We start from the raw sequence: 5,840 nt of genomic DNA, 5'->3' as shown, positions 1-5,840 counted from the left end.
CCAATGATATAGCAGCATTGATGTTCAGTTTATATCCAGATTCATGTCCTTCAATGCCTATTAATCACTTAACCCATTCAGGCCTGACGTCGAAAAAAATAAAAATGTTTTCTAAATCATAACAATTTTCTGAAAGATTTGAGGCACATTTTAACGATTTTTCAAAAATAGCAGACCTACAAGTTCATAGCGCGCCACTCGGTGGCGCGCTATGAGCTTGTAGATCTGCTATTTTTCTTTAGCTAAGTTATAACATAATGTATGTAACCACCAAAAGGGGTTAAGCTCGTCGTACGGCACAATGGTGTCACATAATAATGAATGAATACAATAACACAAATATGAATGCATCAAATATGAATGCATGTGTTGTGTTTTTATTATACAGGAACACATCTCAGAGCCAATATCATGGATATTGACAGCGGTCTTGGGGATAGTTTTTATACTCTGGTTTGTAACCTGCACTGGCGAAACATATGGCCGCTTTCCTGTCGCAGTCACAGATAAATTTGGCACATGCACTGTTGCCTTCACCTGAATGAAAAAATAAAAATAAATCATCATTAGGCAGTGTCACGTACCGGAAATAGCAGATCTACAAGCTTGTAGATCGACAAAGTATAAATCGGTTTTACTATGAGAAGTCATAACTGGATAGCATCAGCCAGCTTCTTCAGAAACTCGGTAATGGACAAACAGATCAGTAAAGAATCATTACATTATTTAAATAGCAAACATGACGACGAATGTTAGACTTTTGTGAATTAAACAGTACAAAAGAAGTAGTTTCCAAAGTGTTTTCCCCCAGTGACTTTATTGTATAGTATGAATGTTGGTCAACTTGTAGTTGCTGTAATATAATGTTTGGGTTCCGATTCTTTCCACATGGCACATGTACTATAACTAATATTCTGTCAATCACATAAAAGTGAGTCAAGGGAAAAACTCATGTGGATACATATTATAGAAATATTGTAAACAATATCTACGCTTATTCAACATATTCTGTATCCTGTTTTAGGTTAGATTTAGTTACTGAGATCTCACATGCCAATTACCAACAAAATCAACAAGTGTCAATAGGCAAAGATACTCACTGGGACAAGTAACATTGCTGGTGGCCCCATCACATGTGTAACTGTATATTTTAGTATATGGGTTGTCTAGGATAGCCCAACATGAATTGTTTTGCATTGCATCACCATAGCACTTGTCATGGACCTGACAGCATCTGACACAAACAGAGAGCAGACAGAAGAATAAGAAATTATTATTAATGCATCCTTATTTCAGATGAAAATCACAGCTCAGACATTCACAGGTCCAACTGACCATCGCATCGATTATAAACTTCCAAATCAAAGAGTATTTCACAAAGACTGTGTGTGTGTGTGTGTGTGTGTGTGTGTGTGTGTGTGTGTGTGTGTGTGTGTGTGTGTGTGTGTGTGTGTGTGTGTGTGTGTGTGTGTGTGTGTGTGTGTGTGTGTGTGTGTGTGTGTGTGCGTGTGCGTGTGTATAAAGACAAATAAGTAAGTATGCCTTGCGAGCCATGTGGCCCGTAGGGCAGGAGCGTTTCTCCTGTTTGATGTACAAATACACCCCCTGGACATGATGCTAGTATGTCGCCGGGCCTACCCACAATCCAAACCCTTGATGCTGAGTGGCAAGCATCCCAATATCTTCTTCGTTATGACATAGCCGGGTATCGAACCCCGACATCCCAGTCTCAGGGCAGACACTTTAACCACAAGGCCACTGAGCTAGTTATATAGTATAATTATATGCATTCAAGTGCTCCCAAAAATGAACTCTTACATAAAGATCACAAAACAAACAAATGCTTAAAACAACTAGCAAGCGGCCTCGGCTGTGGCTCAGCGGTCCAGGCACCTGGCTGGGATGGGACTCCAGTCTGGCAGTGTGCCATGGGTTCGACTCCTGATCCCGACGACCTTTACTGCGTGTACCATCTCTTCCCCCCATTTCCTGTCAGCCTACTATCTATCCCTCTATAAAAAAATATAAAATAAAGGCGAAAGCCACAAAAAAATACATATACAACAGCTAGCAAGCAAACACATCTTTGTCACATTTACATTTCCATCCCACCATCCATTTGTTCTTGAGTGCATACCTGTCAAGGTCATCAACAGGCACACCATGGCCACCCTTCCCGCAGAAGCAACCATAGTCATGGTAATCCCAGAGTGGATGGCTATCAGGTATTGTACATTTAATCATTTGACGGAAGTGCCAAAGCGAACGTTTGCTCCTACGCGCCGCCACTGAGGCTATATGAGGGGACAAGGAGAGAGGGGGATTTGCTCTTTCTGCAATGTGATTATTAATTCACATGGTACCACCACAAATCTACAGCTACTCAATTGATTGAAAGTTCGAACCCTGTCTGACTGGATCCTCAACTGAGGATGTTATTTGAACACATTTGCAAAGGTAAACAGACTGGGGCATGTGCAAACATTTTAATGCGCTTACATGAAGTTCATGTTGACCAGCCTAATCTAGTTACGACAAGCTCTTGCATAAATACGGGATGGGCAATGTTGACCTAACGTATGTATTTTTTGCATGCTAAATGAAGCATGGCTTTAGTTTAGCCTCCACCACCCCAGCCTCCACCCTTTGCATTACTCAAACGTATAAACTGAATGTTAAACTGAAATTCATGTGTGCATCAGTGGTGTAGAGTTATACCGTTATACGCTATATACGTAGTATGCCATGCTGAAGTTTTGAGAAAAAACACGCGTGAGCGTATAGCGTATACGACGTGTGCACGTCGCTCAGAGAATAATTATGGTATGAAAAACAAATACCGTAGGCTACAGCACTGATGTGCATGTCTAAACAGAATTCAATGTTCAATAGCTTTAATGTTAAACTGCATTCAAGTTTGCGTGACTAAAGTTGACTGTGCCCAATACCAATTACAGGTCCAGAGGTGACCTTTTCAGTGGCCGGCCCAAACCTCTGGAACCTCTGGTTGACCTTTTGGTCTTTCTAAATGTGCTCTAGAAATACAGTTTGATTTTATTTGATTTGAAAGTTAATCAGATTAAATGTCTTGCTATGGGACAGCTCTTGTATACCTGTGGGGGGGTTTGCATGACAGCGTTCCCTGATTTTGTTTGCAAGCTGCTTAGCAAACTTTAGGAAAAGAACGGAGCCATTAATGCCAAGTTTATAACAGTATTCCATTTGTTGCAATAAATGTGACATGAGAGTTCCTAATCCTAACTGAACTGATCAGTCATAAAGGATCAGAAAGTAAGCTTAATAAAAATGATACACGTTTTCATAACAATGTCTACACTCTACAGTATATATTGGCAAGTTGTGAATTAAAAGGGATCAAATTGACTGGGAATCATTTTGAGAATTGATTTTTAATGATGACACAAAGAATTGGAATCAAAACAAATGAAATACCAAAAGATTAACAACCCATATTCATCATCATCATCATCATCTTAAAGAAACCATAGCACGTAACAGTAGATCAAAACCAACAGGACTCTTTTACTTTGAATGGGGGATAACAGAACACAACAGAATGAGACAGTTCAATAAATCTAGTCTACAGGTCAAACCAAAGTCTGTCTGTAATAATGTGTTTCCAAAGTGAACAGAAAGCAGTCAAATAATGTTGTCACAACATTAATCCATGTTGGATGTTGAATACTCACAGGCTACGAGACAGACGGACAGGACAAGCACAACACGATGCAAGTTCATTTTGCAGACGAAGAACCCGTGAAGTGGAACCAGAACATTTTATATGTAATAAAGACCTTGAGGCTTAGTCCCAGGCCGCTGACGCCAATGTACACCTGAAGACAAGACAGGAGAGGTTTTGACTAAGTACAGTAGATCTATATACACACACACACACACACACACACACACACACACACACACGCACACGCACATGCACACGCTTAAACAAACAATACCAATGTGCCCGATGTATTTATTCATTTTGAATGCATGGTTAGGAAAAAAAAAATTCTGAACCTGTATTTGCAATTGTTATAAATGTTGCCATAATAGGGATATGCCTGTGCGTGTGTGCATACCTGATCTGTCTTGTTCCTCCAGTCTGTCCATCAAGCTCGCTTCCAAGAAGGCAATCCCCAGGGTAGATTTACTCTACTTGTATGCCACACACACACACAACTCCCTCACTGTATTTACATTACGTTTTAAACATTCCAATTCGTTCACATGTGGTACTGTATAGCTCTATTGTGTATAAAATTGTAGGCCTATTGTGTGTGGAGAGATTTCCTGGCTTGGCATGCAATTTCAAAACGGGGAGCAGGAAAGAGAGCAAATGTTGGGTGGAAAAAAAGACCCTAACCCCCTTGGGCTGTTTAAGTATCTAACAAACATTGTTTTGTTAGACTTGGAACGCAACCCCAGTACTTGAGTCAAAGTATAGATACTCCTGGTCAAATATTACTGAACGACAAGTGAAGGTTTCTGTCTAATCTGTAGTTTGAGTTAAAGTACTTTTGATGGTAAATGGTACAGTAGTGTGAAGTTCTGATAATAGTCCAGTAGGCCTATGACATAAATGACAAACATATGTTTGACCAAATACATTAGTAGGGCATGACTTTTTTATGAGGGGAAAGTAGGCCTTGTCTGTATACTCTGAACATATACTCTAAATCAGGGGTGCCCAAAAGGTAGATCGCGATCTACCAGTAGATCACAAAGGCTGTGCAGGTAGATCACATGACATGCCCCTAAAGAGTATTTAATTTAAATATATTGAAGAAAAAAAACGATTAAAAAAAAAATTCTCCCCTCTATTTCCCATTCCAAGTGCATGAATCACCATATCCTTTCACGGTACAGGCCTGAATCTGAATCTACAGACAATTTTGTTTTTGTGGTGCAACCACTCCTATAGACAGCTATGTGTGGATGTGTCCGTGTCCGATCACGGAAATATATAGCCTTTGTTCACCACCAAGTGTCACTGTTGCACAGCCTAACACAAACACACACAGGCCAGGGAGGAGGGCTTGTACAGTACAGTACAGTACAGTACAGTACAGTACAAGTACAGTATACAGCCCACCACTCACTTCAGACGGGTCTGATTCTTTACACTACATTAATAATATTATATTTTATTATTCTTTTCCCCAGCTTGGCGTAGATCATGTATCCTATTCCTACCTTACGTAGTCAGAAGATATTTTCTCTGCCATCCTGTCCTTTGAGGTCTCCAGGATCCTTTCATCTGCATCTGTTAGCGGAAGGATTCCAAGGTGGTCCTGTGATATCCTACTCCTCAGTCATTTCTTTATCAACTTTGAAGTTGAACAAATGCTGCTGGCAAGCAGTGGTGGACAAAGAACTCAACTCCAGTACTCCGGTCGAATATTACTCAAATATTTGTACTTGAATACAAAGTACTCCATTAACTCAAGTATACAAAAGTACATGCTTTTATGTACATGCTTACATGCTTAAATATTTTCCATAAAAAAAAAAGATGCTCAAAGATCCTCGCACCCTAGCCCCACCTCAGTGAGAGGCATGGTCACGTTGACCCATGTACATAATACAAATGGAACCAAATTTGGTTCTATTTGTACACTCTCAGAGTTCCATTAATACAGAGTATTTTACAATGTAGATTTAATTAGGGTCCCAGGGTCAAATGCATATCAAACTGGTGGAACGTGAAATTCTAAAGTTTGATAATCACTACTGTAAATTCACTGCAATGCTGTCCAATTAATTTTACTTTCATGTAAAATCTTGAACTTTGAATATATAGAAACATGCACAAGTCACTA

The 5,840-nt window shown here is 39.7% G+C and overlaps 1 long non-coding RNA gene across 1 annotated transcript; it reads right to left on the bottom strand.

Moving 5' to 3' along the window:
• Positions 1 to 417: 417 nt before the first annotated feature.
• Positions 418 to 3,849, bottom strand: LOC306913921. The gene is made up of 4 exons (XR_013788611.1): positions 3,711 to 3,849; positions 2,138 to 2,294; positions 1,101 to 1,234; positions 418 to 537 (listed from the first exon to the last, which is right to left on the bottom strand). It is a non-coding gene; the product is annotated as an uncharacterized lncRNA (long non-coding RNA).
• Positions 3,850 to 5,840: the final 1,991 nt, after the last annotated feature.

The sequence above is a fragment of the Electrona antarctica genome, assembly GCF_951216825.1.
Source record: "Electrona antarctica genome assembly, chromosome: 21".
Classification (NCBI taxonomy): domain Eukaryota; kingdom Metazoa; phylum Chordata; class Actinopteri; order Myctophiformes; family Myctophidae; genus Electrona; species Electrona antarctica.
This window is presented reverse-complemented; position numbering and strand designations above follow the sequence as displayed.